This window comes from Rhynchophorus ferrugineus, unplaced genomic scaffold, assembly GCF_030347505.1.
Source record: "Rhynchophorus ferrugineus isolate W39M unplaced genomic scaffold, kcgeb_rfMv2 rfM1, whole genome shotgun sequence".
Taxonomy (NCBI): domain Eukaryota; kingdom Metazoa; phylum Arthropoda; class Insecta; order Coleoptera; family Curculionidae; genus Rhynchophorus; species Rhynchophorus ferrugineus.
In genome coordinates this window covers 1,790,586-1,811,953 of record NW_027472580.1, presented here as the reverse complement: position 1 = coordinate 1,811,953, position 21,368 = coordinate 1,790,586, and the positions used below count along the sequence as shown (strand labels likewise).

The window sequence follows — 21,368 nt, the reverse complement described above, 5'->3', positions numbered from 1 at the left end:
ATTCATGTAAATATTATAGTAGCTCTCTCTGTAGTTTCATTACTTTTAATTTTTTAAGCGGAACTACAGAACCAATGGCGCACTTAGGTAAAAATAAATAAATTACGGATATTTTTAATATTAATTACAGTGTTACATGAATACATCCTACCCTATTTTTCACAACTTCAAGTTTTCGGTGGTTTTTTATATACATTTTAACATAATCTTGATCCAACTTCTTCCAGTCATCTTTGATAGCATTTCTTACTTCTTTGGAATTGTTAAAATCTTTACTATTTGAATAGACAGCATGTAGCAGCTTACACTAACAATTTTCAATAATATTCAAATATTCTCTGATTTGGCCACTTTCAGATCTGAATATTGTGTTTTGAAAAATGGTCAAGTTTCGCAGTATGAAAGGAAAAATCTGTGATGTGTTAAAGTTTTGTTGCGCAATATAACGAGTTAGTGAAATATACGTTCATAATTTTTCTCAAAATTATTTTTCCGCTATACCAAACAATTAGATGAGCCACATGGTGTATGGGAACTAGTAATTATCGACTATATACTCGGAACTTGCCTACAATATTCAAAAAAAATGTTGTTATATTAGCAGATGACATCCGGCAATCTTAGCCATTAGAGATAACAACATTGAATAATTAATCAAATTAAATTAGTGCATATTGATTTCACCAACAAAAGAATCAAGCAGAAGTCTGTATATATCAATCAGTAGCCCTGTATGTAAATACAGCCAAATATCTTCACATAGTCCTTGATGTTAAACTCAAGTGGAAGCCACATATTAAGAAAAAATGGGAAGAACTTAGACTGAAATATAAAAAATTCACTGACTATTGGGTAGATATTCAGCCCCTCCAGTACCTAATAATATTATTTTGCTTTACCAACAAGCCTTGAAACTAGTGTGGACTTATGGGGTTATTCAACTTTGGGATTGTACCAGTCAAAGCAATAGAGGTATCATATAAAGTGTCCAAAACAAGGTACTGCCAAAAACAGTGACATATATGTTTTTACTTTTGAAATAAGTACTTTGCAATTTTAAAATCGTAGCAAATTAGCATAACAATATAGGTTATTAGCTACGTTAGTATAATAATAATAAAAGAAGTTTTTAAAAATTAAACCCTTAATAGCATATATTTATTTAGTAGAGATAAAGTTTTACCAGTAACGATACACTTGATAATTCATGCAAATCAAGAGCCAGTTGGGATGGTATAGATAGTAACAACCTAATTTGTCATTGTTTGTTTAAAATGGGTTCGTCTGCAGTTTGTGTGCAATTAATCCTATTACCATACCTTAAAGATTAAGTGACACATGATATCTCTATTAATTAAACCTATAAATCATAATTTATTTATGGTGCAACAACTCCCATTGGTTTTTCAATTTGTTTTAATTAAATATATTTTTTGAAATTGATATCCCAATACATCCATATCAATTAACATTTATTGCAATATTAAATTTACAATGTAGGTATATACATATATAATCATAAATTATTAACTGATATAACTTAATAATAAGAATATATCTGCATTACATATAAACGTAATAAAAACAACAAAAAATGCAGATTTCATTCTCCAATTCATTCTCCTCTCTTTCAACTCCTCTACCTCGTCGGTGTTGAAACTTTAACCTCCAAGGGTTTCTTTCAGTGTTTCAAACATGTGGTAGTCGCAGGGTTATAAATCCATACTGTCGAGGAGGTGTTACAGTACATCCCACCCTAATTCCAGTATTGTATCGAGCGTGAGACGCGCGGTATAAGGCCGTCCGTTATCCTGGAGAAGAATCCCACATCGTGCTGGAATGCTTCTCCGTTTCGAGCGATAAGCGGGTTTCACATGTGTTTTCAGAAGTTTAGGGTAGTATGCAATATTAATGGTACGTTGGGTGCGCAGGAAATCGACGTACAGTACGCCCCGCGTGTCCCAGAACACCGAACACAGAACATTACCCGCGGACCTGGTTGTCTTCGCTTTGACTGGCGCCCCTTCCTCCTTCTTCCTCCACACTTTAGACGACATTTTGTTTTAGGGAGTGTAATAGTAATAATGCCTCGTCTGTAGTGAAAATTCATGTTAAAGAACCATCTTCCTCCCCCTCGTATTGCGTCAGCAAGTGGCGACAAACTTTCAACCGCTTAAATTTTTGCTCGAAGTTAAATAGTTTAGGAACCTATAGCTCCGTTATTTTGCGATATTGAAGGTGTTCGTGGATGATAGACTCTACACCACCAACCACCATTCATCCTACGGTCCTCCAAAATCAGTTGTTCTACGCGGCAAATGGTGAATGGTGAGATGCTGCTTTGCGGTGGACGATCATGCGGCTAATTCTGGACGGTTTCGAGGCCATCCTTGAATGATTTGGCCCATTTGAACATGACAGCCCTGCTCAGGCACTCATTACCAAACTGATTTTGCAAACGCAGAAAAATGTCTGTCTTTTTAACGCCTTCCCACACTAAAAAACGAATGACAATACGTTGCGCTAGGGCGGTCGGCACTTGACGTTCACCCACGGTCGTAGCAGGCGTGTAAAACCTGCTCTCCCGATAAAAACTATGCCACACTGTTCGTAAGAGACCCAACTATCACATGCTCAAGCCACGACCTTCAAAATATACATGCGCGCCATCTACAGCGTTTATCTCCATCATATTTGAACCGCCCTCGTATTTTTCCCAGTAAGGCTCTTGTTTGCACATTTTCGCTTGTAGTACGGATTTAGGAAGTTTCTATGAATCATACAACAGTAATTTGATATCACTGAGGTGATCTATTTTCTCTGGTAATTGTTAAAAGTTTGTTTTTCTTACGAAGACCCCTTATTCAGGTTACAGTGTTTTTTTAAATAAAAATATTTACATTTACAAACTTCACAAATGAAAATAAATTTAAAAATTGCCGGCTTGGTGGCGCAGTGGTAAAGGCGATATGACGGTCCTCCTACTGTTGCGATAGCCGCGAGTTCGAATCCTGCTGGGGCATGGTAGTAAATTTATGTTGGTGATTGTTTAAGATTTGTAATTGATTAAATTTGTAGTCCGACAAGGAAAATGATCCCAGTCACGCCAGTAATCAGGCTGGGTAAGACCGGATATCTTCTGGGATTATTTCTAAAGTTGGTCATTCGCCAGTCGGTAGGCTTAATGCTGAGGACCGTGGTTCGGAGCCCACGTTAAACTGTAGGTACAGTCTAAATAAACCCAAAGTTGATAAAAGGAGACTTTAAAATATATTAGAGAAAAAATCTAAAAATGTATATCAAACGCCATCCCTATTTTTAGACTAACAGTACATTAACAATTCTTATAGTTCTGAATGAATTATAAATTCATTTTATTCTAATATGAGTCTGACTCATTTTGCTACAGATTACGGTAAAAATGTGCCGCCTGTTCACCGGGTTACTAAATTATTTTTATTAGTTAATGTCGACGTTTTTTTTACTTTATGGCCATAAATGTTCCATTATGTTTTCATTCATTAATTAACTTTAAATAATGGTACATAATTATGAACGTATTATTGAGTATTAATGATTAAATAGTCTACAATTAGATTGTGTTATAATTATTAGCCAAATTTAATACGAAACGTAACGAACTTGGTTAGCGTAGTTAATAAATATTAATAAATAAAACAAATTTTGGATGGACAAAAATATTTAATATTAATTAATATTTTAATGAAACCTTTAGTTTATACAGTATGGATTTTATACTATAAAGGAAAATTGATTAGTTCATAGGGCAAAATCTTCATAAAGCTTTATAAGAATCGTTATAGAAAATTGGAAGGGAATACAAAGAAAGAGTCATTTAATTTTTGCACTTTAGTAACATAACATTATTCGTAGTATTTGTAAGTGAAAATTGAAACTTACTTATAACTTAAATATTATATGTTATTAATAATTTATATAAATAAACTGTGGTTGTTTGTTGTGAATTGTTATATATATCAAATTTTTTCCAGTTTTGAGATATACGGATAGAGAAAATAATATGAACCCCACGCAATATACAGCATGTTGGCAATACTGATATCAGGAATAAATAATGCGACGTGTTTCTTAATTCTGAGTTATACTTTTTAGTTCTTGCTCTTTAAAGTTAACATTCAAGGAAGAGCTGCGATTACGAAACCAATGCTAAGGTGCAAAACTAGTGGTTTAACGATCATAAAATCTAATGAAGGATCCGATGATTGGTAGAATATTGTTTCCTAGAAATGTGTTTCCTATTGTCTTTAAAGTTAACATTCAAGGAAGAGCTGCGATTACGAAACCAATGCTAAGGTGCAAAACTAGTGGTTTAACGATCATAAAATCTAATGAAGGATCCGATGATTGGTAGAATATTGTTTCCTGGAAACGTCAGGGTTTATGTATGAAGAACCCCAAAAGAAGCTTAGGATTTAGACTGCCTGCTGCCTATACATGGGGGATGTTCCTTAATGAATGGATGGCAATATCGGGGATAAAAATCACTAACCTAATTTCTGCAAAAGATTACTTCAATATCTGCAGTGATGAGGTTCTTACTATGACCAGCCAAACTTTGCCATATCCAAGTTGATAATTTCCCCATGACACAAAACCAAAAAGGGTCAGGTTTGATTTGAGAAGCATTAGAATATCATTAAACATTTTTGCTAGTCAACACAATGGAACATTTATGGGGATGTTTAGAGCAAAAGGTGACAGTGAGATTTCCATCTCCATCATCATTTACGTTAACTGATGTTTTGGTACAAGAATTGGACAACATTTAGTTGGAACCTATTTAAACTCTGTGAGTTCATTCCGAGAAAAATTGCAGCTATTTTAGAAGCAAATAGATATTGTGTATATGTCTGGTGCTCGTATTATTTTGTTCATCATCTGTATAGTTGATAAACATCTGATATCAAACCTGGTGGTAACCAGAAATGTATAGTATTTAGGTAAATGGGTTTAAAATGATTTTGCAAACACTTTTGGCGTGTATAATAAGGAAATTGGGGCCTAAAATAAGCAAGTAGCAATCTAATCGTTATACTAAGTTAATTTATGATTTTATGCATAATTAAGTATATCACTAAATCTTCAGGATAATTAAATTTTTCTATCTAAGCTCTATAATAATAGAAATTTTGCCGGCTTGATTGACACAATGGTAAAGACGACAGGACGGCCCTCCTACCCTAGCTATAATCGAGGGTTCCAATGCTGCTGGGGCATGGTCGTAAATTCATCTTTGTGATTGTGTAACAATTGTAATTGTCCTAGACAAGAGCGTAAAATCGCACAAGGAAAATGTTTGCAGTCACGCCAGTAACGAGAGTGGGTAAGACCGGTTGTCTTCTGGGATGCTTTCTAAGTTGGTCAATGCCGAGGATCATGGTTCAAAGCCCACGTTAAACAGAGTATGGACCTAGTCAAGATAAACCCTGGTTGGTGAAAAGGAGACTTTAAAAAAAAATATGTATATATATATATATATATATATATATATATATATATATATATATATAGAAATTTTCTAATATTCATTAAACGTTTATTTATCTATTTTAATAGTTTCTGACCAAATGTTGTTAAACTTTTAAAAAGTAAATAATGAGATTTAAGGAGATTAAATATTTTAGCAATTGTAAGTGATATCGTTTGATTAAATATTATCCATACGTAAATTAACGAACGCTCTGTCCGTATTACTGAATTACTTAATTATTAACTATCACAGTCAAATTAATAACACATCTTAAAATGGTGTATTTAAAATGTGGTTAGTAGAGCGGAACTGCGTTCGTTAAATATATAATCCGAAAAGGAACAAAGAAGAGAAAGAAATAATTGTAAAACTCTGAAAAACGATGTTAATTGGCCGATTCGTAATCTTACAGAAGTCATATAATTAGGTCGACAAATTAAAACCATCTATCTAATATCATTTTATGCATTCAAAACCATCAAGCGAGTATGATGAATTATCCGAATGAGACTTTATATCAGGTCTAATTTAGCATACATCCTCTATACTAATCTGTGCATTTGAAAAGTATTGTGGTTTTCAATTATTTATTTCATTCAATAATAGAATTAAATTTGCCTAATTACGAGTAAAATAGAAATAACATTTTAGTGATCCAATTTTCTTCACCCAAAATGAAAACCTTTACTTATTATTTATTTATTAGATTATTACTCGTCGTTGCTGAATAACCTATAATTTGTCTTTCCAATATCATAAATCTATGCATATATTTAGGAGGAACCATGGTCCCTATATTAATTTCTAGTATAATTATGTTTATGTATTAATACACTATATTACACAAGATCAAATTATTTGATTCTTTTGAGTCTGTGTCCTACTCTGGTGTTATTCAAGTATTGTAATGCTTCCATATTGACATGGAATTGGAGTATTTCTTCATGTCTCTTTGAGATTCTGTTGATTTATTGAGTGATGAAGGTCTCGGTTAAATAAACAGTCCTGTGGTATCTAGATGGTATTATTTCCCAGGTTAGGACCACTTGTTTATAATGTCACTTTTCTTTTGTAATTTTCATGTGACTTCTTTGCTATTGTCTCCGACAGGAATAATCGCCGTATCATTAGCAAATGTGGTATATTACATGTGTAGAGTAGGAAAATAATTGGCCCCAATGTATTTCCTTGTGCTACACCTGCTTTCGTTTCTTTTATTGTAGAGTAGGTTTCCTCTTGTTAAATTCTAAGCAGTCTGGCTCTAATGTAAAATTATGTGTATTGTTTTGGTAAAATTTTTCGTAGCCGTCATGCCATATCTTATCGAAAGCCTGTGCTACCTCTAAGAACATAGCTGATGATCTGTTTTTATTTTTATAATCGTTTTCATTCTTTTCGGGAGTTTTTCAAATACCTTAGATATGACTGGTAGTATATAGGTCCTTGGGTTTTTAGTTTAATTTTCGTTATACAATATAAGTCTACTGACATGTAGAAGATCGTTTCAGTAAGCGATCTGCTGTACAAACTTATAATCTAAATCTTATTCTAAATACTATTCTAACTTATTCTAATCTTTGCCCTAAGTTATTCTAAAGAGTATTCTAATATATTCTAGAGATTATTATATCTCTGTCTTATGTGTGTGTTAATCACTTCGTAAGGTTCGTAGGTAATGTGCATTGGGATGCACTAACAGTCTTTGCACTGTGCACTAACACTTGCACGAAACACTCTAGTTATGGGTTCTGAGGGTACTGAAAATGAGGGCCAGTATATATAGACAAAAGTTCAAAATCTTTGGCTGTCTTGAATAACCATCTACGGTTTTCTGAAAACTTAGATTATTTATACGAACAGGAGACATTCTTTTCAGGAGTATTTCAAATACTCTAGATATTACTGGTAGTACTGGGATACGCCTTAGGTTTTTATTTAATTTGTTAATTTTGCGGGTTTTGGAATCATGGTACTTTCAGCCATCTTTCAAATGTCTGGGAAATGCTACCTTGATCAAGTTGGTGAGTTTTATAGTTCCCTTTCTTAATAGTTTTTGCAGAAATTATCTTATTTTTAAGTAATAGCCTGATGAGTTATTTAGATTCAGTAGTTATTTTCGGAAATCAACCGAAAATGAGGGATAGCATATATAGTCTAAAACAAAGCTAAGATCAATAAAAACGACCTCGCATGCTGTCTACATCTAACGATTTCCTACATAAACCCTACACAAGTGCGATTAAGCCTATATTCTCTCTACTCTTCACGGCTGGTCTCTTAGCGAGCTCCTTGGAGTTTCATTTGTACGATCATCAACTTCACGACATTTGATAGAGTCTCGATATATTTTTATTTAATTAATGTTTAATATCTCTTCAATCTCATTGATTCAGCTTAATTTATCTTAAACTTTTTGATAGAGTAAAATTAGAGTTAATTATTTTATAAATTTTACTTCTTCGGGCATCTGTACACCATCATCTTTGAAATATATATTTATATTTTATGAATGTAAAACAATTAAACCATATTATCCGTGATAAAATATTTGGTGTATGATAAATATATAATAAAATAAATCTGTGGTCGTTTACTGATGATTTGATGAAAAATATAAATTGAATTCTTGATGCGTTTTTCGTTAAAATTGTTAATTAATGTTAAAATTAATCTCGGTTAATTTACGTCAAATTTGAGCTAGACAGCAATTGAAATTATTTGATAAATTTTGATAATCTAATTTTTGCATGATATAGTTCCATCAAGTGTTTAGAATGGTTTTCCTGGTACCATTAGATTTAGTTTTTTACAAGATTAAGGTAGAACAAAATTAAACTTTATTGTAGTCTCACCCCTTTTCTTGGGGAAAATGATATCCTATGTATGTATTTCTATACGGTTTTAAAATATATAGGATATATTTCCTTCTTTATCTTTCTTCTTCTTCAATCAATGAGTACTTAATGATGGTTTTAGTTAAAAATAAAGTTAATTGGGTGATATTATCGCTCCATTTTTTAACATTTCTATTATATATCTTTTTTAGTGATGATTTTCAGGTAGTTTTTCTATTATGCTTTTCGTTATTCCAAAACTGGTTGTGTTTTATGTATTTGTGCCTTTGTTTCATATTCGTGTATTTATTGTTACGTACTAAAATTAGAACAATACGGAGAATATAAGTTTTGCTTCTTTGCAGGAATGGCCTATAAATCGCAAAACGTTATACATTTTTATCTTATTCAGCGGATCTTCCTCGTTCTAAAGCTTGAACATCATCTATGATTGGTAGTTTCTTACATGACAGTGCCCTCCAGAATCTCCAAATTCTATCAATATTTTCTCCAAGCTTTCCTCCATGTATATGTACACTATGTGCTATTTCCCAATTGCCAATCAAAACTTCTCTGTCCATATATCCTTCTAATAGCTTTGGTGATGTAATAACTTCCTGATTATGTCGCGATTTTATTTTCTGGTCTATTCTATAGAGAGGCAAGATAAAACCACCTGTGGTTCTCTTTTGAGTATTTGCTCTTTTCTTTGTATCTTTATGTATTTATTGTTACATACTAAAATTAGAACTACATGGAAAATATTAAAATGGTTTCTGAGTATACCATAAAAACAGTAAAGTGTTCAAAATTTTTATATTAATCAACGGATATTTCTCCCTCTCGAACTTAGAACATTAGCATTATTCATGATTGGTAGTCTCTTAACTAGCAGTGGCCTTCAGCATCCTAAATTTCATCTATTCTCTCTTCAATCTTCCCACCATAGATATTTTACAAACAAAATCAAAAGACATCTGTATATATGCTTTTCTAATGGCTTTGGCGGTGTTCTGGATCGTTCACCATCTATATGGTTTTTTTAACATGTAACTGCTAGTGACGACAAACACTGGTTAATCCTAACCAAATGTAATATAATTTTTCCTTAAGTACTCCAATCCTTTCATCGATTAATCTTTAATCATATTGCATTATCTCTTCCTTGAACTTCAAAGTCTGCTTCGGATAAATTGCTTTTTACGAGGGAACACTGAATGATAATAGGTTAGTGCTCTAGGCATTTCATTTATAATTTATTTTTATACTCTCTCTGGTAACGTTTTTAATGCATTGTAATTCTTAAAACATAATATTGTCAGTAGAAAATTGAATCATTCGTTTAAAATGTGACAATTAATGCACAGTTGAGGAACAAACTCAGAGATACAGATTACAATGGTTTGGGCATGCTTTTCGAATATAAAGTGAACGATTTCTCTGGAGATGTGTGGAAGATACAACGAACTGCTTCCAAAAGAGACATGGATCAACATCAGAGAAAGGGAATTGAAAAATAGGATACTAATATTGTCCGGGGCTAGACCAGCTGTCGTTAATCCCAAACGGTGGCTAGATTTAGTAAAGAATGTTTAAAGTCTTGTGGCACCAAAAGCAGGGTATTGGTTTGAAAGATTAATTTTTAATATTTTGCAAATTTAGTTTCTTTATAAATATATTTTAAAGTCTTCTTTTTACCAACGAAGGTTTATCTGGACTGGACTTAGCGTTTAACGTGGGCTCCGAACCACGGTTCTCGGCATTAAGCCTACCGACTGGCGAGTAACCAACCTAGAAATCAACCGGTCTTACCCAGTTACTGGCATGACTGGGATCATTTTCATAGTAGGATATTACACTCTTGCCTAAGGACAATCATAAATGTTATACATTTACAACCCGCGACTATCGCAACAGTAGGAAGACAGTCCTGCCGTCTTGACCATTACGCCAACCAAGCCTGCTAAGTTTAGTTTATGATTTATCTGGATATCGTTATTGGGCCTGACGAGAGATAATGATCCCATTTTAATGAGACATTATTAGTGTTTCATTTATATTACAAAAGGATTGGGCTTTAATATAACAAGTAGAATTGTTTAAGTTACCACTTTTTTCTTTTAAATTAAAGTAGTTAAACTTTAACTAAAGTAACATTTGTTGTTTGAAATCCTCTATGTTTTAAAACTTATATATACACGAATTTTGTGAACATAAGCTAAATACGAGTTTATGCGCTGAAAACTAATTATATACACGAAATTTTGCTATGAGTCATATTAAGAACATAAAACATGCAATTATGATAATTTAGTGGTGCCTACGACGAGCCGGTTTTACTTCAATTAATTAATTTCGTGGAAATACGTTCAAAGTAACGTTTAAAATATATTTAAAATTAGTAAGAGAGAGATATTATCTATATTATTCTATCATGTATATTATCTGTATTATCTATAACTGTTCGCGTGTATAAAATTGAAAGTATAAAATGTCTTTTTTTGAATATTTAAAAAAATTAATGATGTCTAGATGAACCCGCTATGACATATTTTATAGACCTGTGTTGGTTTTTCAATAAAATGCATGGATTATGACACATTGTTGGGTACTTTTTGTTGCTTGTAAATCGAGTTTCCATGAGAGTATATTATTATAAATATTTATAGATATAATTGGTTTAAAATAATATTTAATACACTCTAATTATATAAAAAACTTTAAGACAATTGTAAGTTAACCAGTCTTAATTTGATTCCTAATAAATTAATATGAATGAATATTAAGAACATAAAATATGCAATTATGATAATTTAGTGGTTCCTATAACGGAGCCGGTTTTACTTCAATTAATTAATTTCGTGGAGATACGTTCAAAGTAATGTTTAAAATATATTTAAAATTAGTAAGAAAGAGATATTATCTATATTATTCTATCATGTATATTATCTGTATTATCTATAACTGTTCGCATGTATAAAATTGAAAGTATAAAATGTTTTTTTTGAATATTTAAAAAAATTAATGATGTCTAGATGAACCCGCTATGACATCTTTTATAGACCTGTGTTGGTTTTTCAATAAAATGCATGGATTATGATACATTGTTGGGTACTTTTTGTTGCTTGTAAATCGAGTTTCCATGAGAGTATATTATTATAAATATTTATAGATATAATTGGTTTAAAATAATATTTAATACACTCTAATTATATAAAAACTTTAAGACAATTGTAAGTTAACCAGTCTGAATTTGATTCCTAATAAATTAATATGAATGAATATTAAGAACATAAAACATGCAATTATGATAATTTAGTGGTTCCTATGACGGAGCTGGTTTTATTTCAATTAATTAATTTCGTGGAAATACGTTCAAAGTAACGTTTAAAATATATTTAAAATTAGTAAGAAAGATATATTATCTATATTATTCTGTCATGTATATTATTTGTATTATCTATAACTGTTCGCATGTATAAAATTGAAAGTATAAATTGTCTTTTTTTGAATATTTAAAAAATTAATGATGTTTAGATGAACCCGCTATGACAAATCTTTTATAGACCTGTGTTGGTTTTTCAATAAAATGCATGGATTATGACACATTGTTGGGTACTTTTTGTTGCTTGTAAATCGAGTTTCCATGAGAGTATATTATTATAAATATTTATAGATATAATTGGTTTAAAATAATATTTAATACACTCTAATTATATAAAAAACTTTGACAATTGTAAGTTAACCAGTCTTAATTTGATTCCTAATAAATTAATATGAATGAATATTAAGAACATAAAACATGCAATTATGATAATTTAGTGGTTCCTATGACGGAGCCGGTTTTACTTCAATTAATTAATTTCGTGGAAATACGTTCAAAGTAACGTTTAAAATATATTTAAAATTAGTAAGAAAGAGATATTATCTATATTATTCTGCCATGTATATAATCTGTATTATCTATAACTGTTCGCATGTAGTTTGCAAAGGTGTAAATTAATAAAGATATAACAATATATATCTATTGTATGGATTGTTGCTTCCATTATTTGCAAGGTATCGAAAAGAAGTGCTCAAGGACAAATACCATTTCATAGCGTTAATTTTTAGAAATAATAATAAAAACTGTTTGGTGAGAATTATGATTTTTTACTGGAAATGTAAACGTACAGTTTTCAGAGTTCTGATTTTTTTTTGTTATTTTTTTGTGGACTATTACTTAAACTATTTCAACGGAATTCTATCAGTTATTTGATTATTATGCTGTCTTATTTAATGAAATTAGCGGTATTTAATTCAGCAGTAATAAATGAGCTGTCTATAATTAGTAATATATTTTTGTAATTAATAATCTTTATATAATAACAACAATATAAATTCTACTTAACATTTGAATGTTATATAAAATCAAATAGATCCAAAAACTATCATCTGATAGTTGAGGCCAATAATATAAAACCTAAAGTACTAACACAGTTTAATATAATTATAATCAAATAATTATAAATAACTGAGATATACAAACATTTATTTTCCTTCATAAGTATCCGTTTTAACCAACGAGTGTTTATCTGGACTGGACCTACTATTATATTTTTACCCGTGGGCTCCAAAACACGGTCTGTGGCATTAAGCCTACCGACTGGCGAGCGACTAACTTAGAAATCTTCTCAGAAGACAGCCGGTCTTACCCAGCCTTGATACTGGCGTCACTAGGACAATCACAAATATTAAACAGTCACAAACACAAATTTACCACTATGCCCCAGCAGGATTTAGAGCAGCCACTATCCCAACAGTAGGTGGACCCAGCTGTCGCCTTTACAAGTGCTGCATGGCAAAGGTGCAAAATCCGACAAGGGAAATGATCCCAGTCACGCCAGTAACCAGGCTGGGTAAGACCTGGGATGATTTCTGACTTGCTCACTCGCCAGTCGGTAGGCTTAATGCCGAGGACCGTGGTTCGACTAAATATACATTAAATATTTCAATATATTTACCAATTCAACTATTGTGTATTTCTCCACAGATGGGTGAATTTTCACATTCAAAATATGATCTTTTTAGTAGTTAGTTAGTTAGTCAGACCGTATCCAAAGATTGACACTAGAATAATTAGAAATGAGAAGACAAACACAAAAATAAACTGATAGACAAAGAGGAACAAGAAAAACAACCAAAGACAAGGTTAAGAGAGGCTTCAACATTATGAAAGCGAAAAATATGCCTAATCTTCCACTAGATTTCCACTGGAATTTATATAAATATGCGGGAAAGCATTACGTTCTTGGTTCTATTTTCATTTGTAGTATCTGGTGGTTAAAATACTAACAATATAAATGACTATTAAACAATATAACCTAACTGTTATATGTAATAGTTTTGATATTTTATACTGGCCCTATTAACTTATGGTGATATTCGAATTGCCAATTTTGGTTTCAACGATCTAAAAGTGATTATTTGGATGTCAATGAATGACAAGACTTGTTAGACGAGATGTCAGTTCAAAGATATTTTAGACAGCTTAGCAATTGATGAATCAACTGTTTGCAGACATTTTTTTGAGATGGGAGATATCAAAAAAGGAGGAAAATGATTAACATGAAGAATGAGAAGTAAAACAGAATAGTTCTTGGTCTGACACACAAAGGAAAAAGTTGTAGAAGCTCATGTAAAGTATTTTGATTAATATATCTTGTACCAATTTTTTTCAGTAGATGCGATTTTAGGGAGGTATCCTAGTCTAGACATTTTAAATAATCCATTGTTTCATATTTGTTACGCCAGCTTTTTCTCTAGATCAAGAATTTTCTTTTTTTTTGGTTTCAGACTACCAGGTAGCAATCTTGTCGATAACGGTGCACCATTTTTTTTGAAACATCCCACTTCATCAATTTGAAACTTTTTAGATTTGTATTTTTTATATTATGTATTCTTTAATCATTAAGAAATATCAAGTGAAGAAATTGATAGTAAACATACTGTTTATTTTTTATTTGACTTGAAAAACCACCTAAAATTCACGTCTCTAGGCTGAAGACTAGACCCCCTAAAGTGAAAAAATTATCAAACACCTAATAATGCAAATCAGCAGTAGTAATAAAAAGTGTTTTTCAAGGACAGTTCTGAAAATTCATTTGAGGTAAAGATAATAGTGGATGTGGTTGTGGTAGAGAAACATTTTCAAGTGAACGATTTCGTATTTGTTAAATTTGTATTAAAAAATCATAATTGAGGATTTTAGTTACGCCATAACTACACACTAATTTATATAATATTGGAGTTTCATTATAGTTTGGAATTTTCATCTGTGGACAAAGCTTTGAAGCCTGAGAAAGTTAGAAGCTTCTGTTGTTTTTCGAGAATTTAAATTTTGTTCTTCTTCAATGTTTTATCAATAAAATGTGACCATGGTGTCACGTGACAGATCTGTGTTGTAAAATCTGTTTAAAAACAAATCAAATACCTTCACAACAGTATCTTTTCTTCACAAATGTCTATAATGCATGTTTAAACTAACCAACCAAATTATTAAACTGATGATTAGAGTACCATCTGGATATTGTATGTTGCGATAATTTTCACCAAAGGCATATTTTTTCTCTACACAGTTTTCTTTCTATTGCTCTATGATTATGGTGTTTACGGTTACACCATAGAAAAAATAGAAATTTCACGGTATAGGCGACCTTGGGGAAATGTTTTGTTTAGTTCAATCAACTGTAGCGCTGCGATCGCAAATTGTGATTGGCTAGTTTAAATTCCTGGTGCCGCCACTAACATGAAATGTGATTGGTCGATCAAATTGTGTGAAATCAGCATTTTCTATGGGCGTCCATTTTTATGTTTGTTGTTTGTAGGTTATGGTTTTTGTTTAGATCACGAATTTTTCGTTTTACGTTGTGCATATTTTCTGTTTTACATTAATTGAATAAACCACAATGCAAATATATCAACGTCATAGTGTTTGTTATGGACATTTTAGTGAAAAATTTAGAATTATCCTTCCTTCACGAACAGGTATTAGGGTAAATGCATATCCATCATTGGTTTTATCAGGTACATATAAAATTATCTATCTACTACATGTCTGTTTATATATTGTTTGTTTACAGAAATTCAAAATCTTATGAAGATGTTAGTAGTAATAAAATTCAATTAATCTACCAAGTTGTTCGTATGCTGTCAGTGTGATGTCTCTACATAAAGAAGTCTTACAAGAAGGTAACAATTAATATAACTGGACAATTAGTAGTAATAAATACTACTTTTAATTGTAAAATATCCCTAAAATATTTGCAATACTTTAACTTTTTAGAACAATCAGTGTTCAATCATTTTATAGTAGAGGAATTATATATTTAAATTTGATTGCCTTGTTAAGAAAATATTTGTTATGGTGCCATCAATAAATTTAATTTCTACTTTTGAGGGGATTTATTACCTTAAAGAAATCTATTTTGTCTAAATTTACAAATAACTACATTTGTTTAACAAATCTTAACCAAGATTGCTTAAAGAATTTTGTTGGATCTATTAGAGGTCATGGAGGTAGAAACAGCATCCTTCCCTTAGTATGTTCGAGAAATTTTTAAAAGGGCTCATCACTTCAATTTTTTCACATCATTCTCCCGGAGAAAATTGTGAAGAAGATGAACATGTTAGATAACTTATATTCTTTTTTAACGGAAGATCTAGTACCACTTGAGATTGTTAAATCACCGGTTGAGTCTATATTTTCAGTTCCAGAGAATTTTGCTCTGAGGAAAACGAGTCTAATATTGTATTTTAGTCTTATTTCAGGCTATTTAACATAACTTCTGAAAAAAAGACAACATGCAATATTTATCTATATTCTATATTAAGTAGTTCCACAGATTAAATACTCTAAAATCTAAATATTTTTAAAAAACACATAAATTTTTAGTGTTTCAACTGACCATAATATTTTCAAGACCAAATTTTAAGTTATTATTAGGTGTGATTGTATTTTTGGTTTAATGATGTTAATGCAATATCAATAGAGAAGGATTTAAAGTTTACCTTCAATATATCAAGATAAGTTAGAACTCTAATAGATCCCATAAAATTGATGGCACTGAACATATATGGGAAGGCGTTATAGAAGAATTATAGATATTTTAATATTGCCCAGAATAGAGATCATAATTGTTTTTTTTTGCTTTTTGTTTATATATATTTATATTATTTACACTTATGTCTATTTGTATAGGATTTTATTTTAATAAATTAATTTTAAAATTTAACGTCATTTTGTGACGTTTAAAAAGACGTCACAAAATAATCAGGGGAAATGGCAGACCAATCAAAGCGAAGTATTTTCCTTAGAGGTTTCTACATAATTATTTTAAACTAACCAATCAAATTCGCGTTGCCAGCGCCGCCAATGATTGGACTAAGCGAAACTTTGCCCCACTACTTACCATTGCAGTTGCACACCCCTGGGTTACGCTTAAGTCAAAATTGACATCTAACTGACGTAAGACCAATTGTTCAGTTTTTCTAGTGCATTTCAATAGAAATCTACATCCAGTTGTTCATCTAATTCACAACGGTGGAACAAAATAGATGAGTACATAATCTTTTGAAAAATACGGTCCTCATACCAATACAACCCTGTGTGCCGACCGATGTTCCGTCTCCTTTCTGCCGGTGGCTTCAGAGAAAGACCTTCGGTCGCGCGAACGGGACTTCCTTCAACCCCCCACCTTGACCGTGGATGGTATGGCAGTCGGCCATCCCGTCTCTCTCTGTTCATTCAGCGGCTATACTTCGGTCGATAACGTGCGCGAACATATCACTCAGAAGCCGGTTTTGGTGCTATCGAACGGAGCGACTTCTTCGTTGTCATTGCCGGTGGTGAATTTCCTGTTTTGACTGTCTGACTAAGAGGGTGGTGACCGGCAAATTTATAGGACCGTGAGATTTCCCGAGGCTTGGCGTTGTTGTTGCGGACACCAGAGAACAAGGTACGTAAACCGAATTCGGCTCGAGGAATTCGATTTTTTCGTTTGTGACTGTTTTTTTTAAGCAGATATAGTATTAATGTTTTAAACTAAGTTCGTTTTCATAGACGGATGCGTTTCTGACGACCTTGGCGTTGAGGAAACCACGTACTTGCGGTCTGTCGCGTTTTCTTCCATTCCATGTGACTGGAGATGATTTGTCGTTGTGTATACAAAAAATCAATAATTCCTTCGGTTCAAAATATTTTGGTTAAATGGTCCTTGGGTTGCAACGGCGCCCTCCTGAATTTATTCGTGAATCATGGTCGTTTCCCCCCTACAAATTCGAACCCCAATTCTTCAACTTGATTACGGTTCATTGAGATTGATTTTGGTTGTAAGATATAGTTTTTTTCAGAACTTCTATCGTTTGTGACTCAAAATATACTTCACTGTGTCATATTTATTTTCCTGTATATTATTCTAAACACAAGGGATGGTTAAAAGCCGGGTGTTCCCGATACGACTTCTTTTATGGCTCTGTTTTCTGCCTGTGTTGCTTTTTCAATGTATTTTATCTATTATAACAGTTTGTTCTATTAAATAATTTCGTTATATGGCAAAATATTTTTTTTCCCGAAAAAAGATTCCTAACTATAATAATTATTTCTATTTTAATTATTTCCTTCTTTGTGATTATACTTTATGGCCCTGTCTTCTGTCTGTGTTGGTTTTTCAATGCGTTTTATCGAATATAGTAGTGTGTTATATTTCTTTAAAATTATTTTTAAGTAAATTTTACATCAGACCATTTTATTTTGAATACTTATAGATGTAACTTGTTTAACATAATATAGAATATACTCCATTTATATGAAATTGTTGGAAACAATTGAAATTTAACCGGTTTTAGATTTCTTGCTAAATATTTACGTTATATAGCAAAATATTGTTTTTTTTTCTTAAAAAGAGATACCTAACTATAATAATTAATTCTGTTTTAATTGTTTCGTCGTTTGTGATTATACTTTATGGTCCTGCTGTCTGTCTGTGTTGGTTTTTCACTGCGTTTTATCGATTATAGTAGTTTGGTGTATTTTTTAAAAATTGTTTTTAAGTAGATTTTACATCAGAACATTTTATTTTGAATACTTATAGATGTGACTAGTTTAAAATAATATATAATACACTCTTTTTATATAAAATTGTTAGAAACAATTGAAATTTAACCGGTTTTAGTTTTCTTGCTAAATATTCTCGTTATATGACAAAAAAATGGTTTTCGTGAGAAAAAAATTCCTAAATAAAACAATTATTTCTACTTTAATTCTTTTGTTGTTTGTGATTATATAAAATAATTTCCTTTTTTGGGTAACATAAATTCCTAGTGATGGTTAACAGTACCCGGTATGACTTCTTTTATATGCCAGTGGTTTGTCTGTGTTGTTTTTTTAATGCACTTTTTCGATCATTGTGGTTTGTTGTATATTGTTTTATTATTTTTAAGTAAGCTATTCATTAGAACATTATATTATAGATATTTATAGTAATAAGTAGTTTAAAATTATATTCAATATACTTCAAATATATAAAAATGTTTAAAATAATTGAGATTTAATCGGTTTTATTGAAAAATATTTTCGTTATATGGCAAAAATTTTTTTTTCTTGCCAAAAAAATCTTAACTGTAATAATTATTTATGTTTGAATTCTTTTGTCGTTTGTGATTGAATATCTCCATTGAAAGTATAAAATGTCTTTTTTTGAATATTTTAAAAAATGAATGATGTCTAGATGAACCCGCTATGACATCTTTTATAGACCTGTGTTGGTTTTTCAATAAAATGCATGGATTATGACACATTGTTGGGTACTTTTTGATGCTTGTAAATCGAGTTTCCATGCGAGTATTTTATTATAAATATTTATTGATATAATTGGTTTAAAATAATATTTAATACACTCTAATTATATAAAAAACTAGATAATTGTAAGTTAACCAGTTCTAATTTGATTTCTAGTTATTCTCGTTATACAGGAAACGATTGCCTTTGATTTTCTTGAAAAATATTCCTAACTGATATAACTATTTCTATTTTAATTCTCAATTAATATACAGTTCGCAAAAAAAGTCCCTCACTATTTAGTTAAATATCTAAATAGAACCGTCAAAAAGCATATTGCTGTTTTAAAAAGTTTCTAATTGTTGAAGACAAGAATAAAGCTAGATTTAAAACTATAACTCACAAGTGGTCGATCTATTAATGTAGATAAAATATCAGATTTCCTTTCTTACAGTTTGAAAGTTTCTACTGGTGGTTAGAAAAACAATGTATGATGTTTTAGGAGTCTATGTTGCCCTTGATTCTTAAGTAGGTATATTAAATATTTGTGTTACGTGCCTACCATACCACAACAGTTGGAAAAGTACATGAAATATTTTATACCGCTTTTTGGTTATTATTTACCTATTTATATTTGGTTTCTGTTAACAGGTTTGGATCTAATGTATGCAAAATACACTACAATACAATTTGGAACGATTTATTATGATCATTTAGGGATATTAGTAGTTTCTAAGTACATGAATACTTTCCAAATATACGAATATTCTTTTAATAATTGTAATTCAATATTTTTTATTTTCCACGTTTATTCATTTTCTTGCCAAATATTTACGTTATATTTCGAAAAGGCATTTGTTGTCATTTGAAAAATTGTTTTAATGAAACTGTTGTAACTGTTTCTATTTTAATGTTACTGTGCCCTACTCTGAAAGAAATATAAAAATAAAATTACTTTGCCAAAAAAAAAAAGAAACAAATAATCGTTTACTGTTGAATAATATATTGTATATTGTGGGATATAAATAAACTCGACTATAACTCACAAATTATGGATCTGTAGATTTAGATAAAATATACGATTTTCTTTCATACGTATTATGAACTCTCATTGGTGGTTAAAATACTCCCTATGACGATTTTTTTCGGGTCTACATTCTGTTTCTGTTATGTTTTCACTGGATTTAATGCACTATACTACTTTATACACTTTTATTCATTTTGCTTTTACAACCAAGAAGAGCAAAATAATTAAAAAAAAAATTTATGTAAAATATTCTCATTGTTGTTCTTCAAGAAAGCCTCATCCAAAAAAGTGTTAATTTGTTTCTGTTTCAAGAATATTTAGCTGAAGGCTATATTAATGTGCAGTGATGAACAAAAAGCTTGAGAACGCCTTTTTGAGAAAAGGACATAAAACCAGTTGCAGTAAAACATTAAGTTTTATAAATCTAACTAATAAATTATCAGTTTTTTATTAACCAAACAAGTTTGTGTATGCTTGATTATTCATTGCTATTCGTTGATTTTTATCGCCTCTTGCAGTATTCGTTTTTACAACCAATTTTCTACAATGCATTAAGTTGCGAATGGGGAAATTGGTTTTAGTTGTTCAGTTTTGGGTGGGTTACAGTGACCAAACCTAATTTTACCAAAAAGAAAAAGCCTACTAATTATATAAATTTATATTTAATATACATTTAATTATCGTGAGGTTCTTTCTGTAAGTTGGCAGAACTGTATAAAGTAGTCATGTAAAATTTGGGCGTGATTTGTCACTCATTATTTTGAAATTTTGTGCTTTAATTGAACTTTTGTGTTCCAAATTGTTGAGAATATTGCAGAATATATTTGATACTAGTTTTTGTCTTTCTGATTGGCAAAACAAATTAGCTGGTACCTGAAAATGATCATATGAATCGTAAAGAATTGGCACAGGAGGTTGACGTGTCTGCTACTTCCGTTAATAACATTAGGATTCGTATTTTGGGCCCGAAATGCATGACCACATGACTCGTTTTGCAATAGCTTACTTAATTTTATCAGATTTTAGGACATTAAACTCACCCAATATACCTCGAGATTTTCTTCTATTCTTTATATATAGAATTACTATTTTAAATAAATATCTATTTTCAAAAAAAAAACAAAATGACTCGTTAGAGAGAATATAATAACTTTTATTATATTTTAACATTCAATTTAT

The 21,368-nt window shown here is 30.9% G+C and overlaps 1 protein-coding gene across 1 annotated transcript in view; it reads left to right on the top strand.

Annotated features, from left to right (window-relative positions):
• Positions 1-16,829: 16,829 nt before the first annotated feature.
• singed (fascin domain-containing protein singed) overlaps positions 16,830-21,368 on the top strand; it is an 87,244-nt gene continuing 82,705 nt past the window's right edge. The window contains exon 1 of the mRNA XM_076401226.1: positions 16,830-17,342. The gene's annotated coding sequence lies outside the window, so the exon portion shown is untranslated. The remainder of the gene's footprint in view (positions 17,343-21,368) is intronic.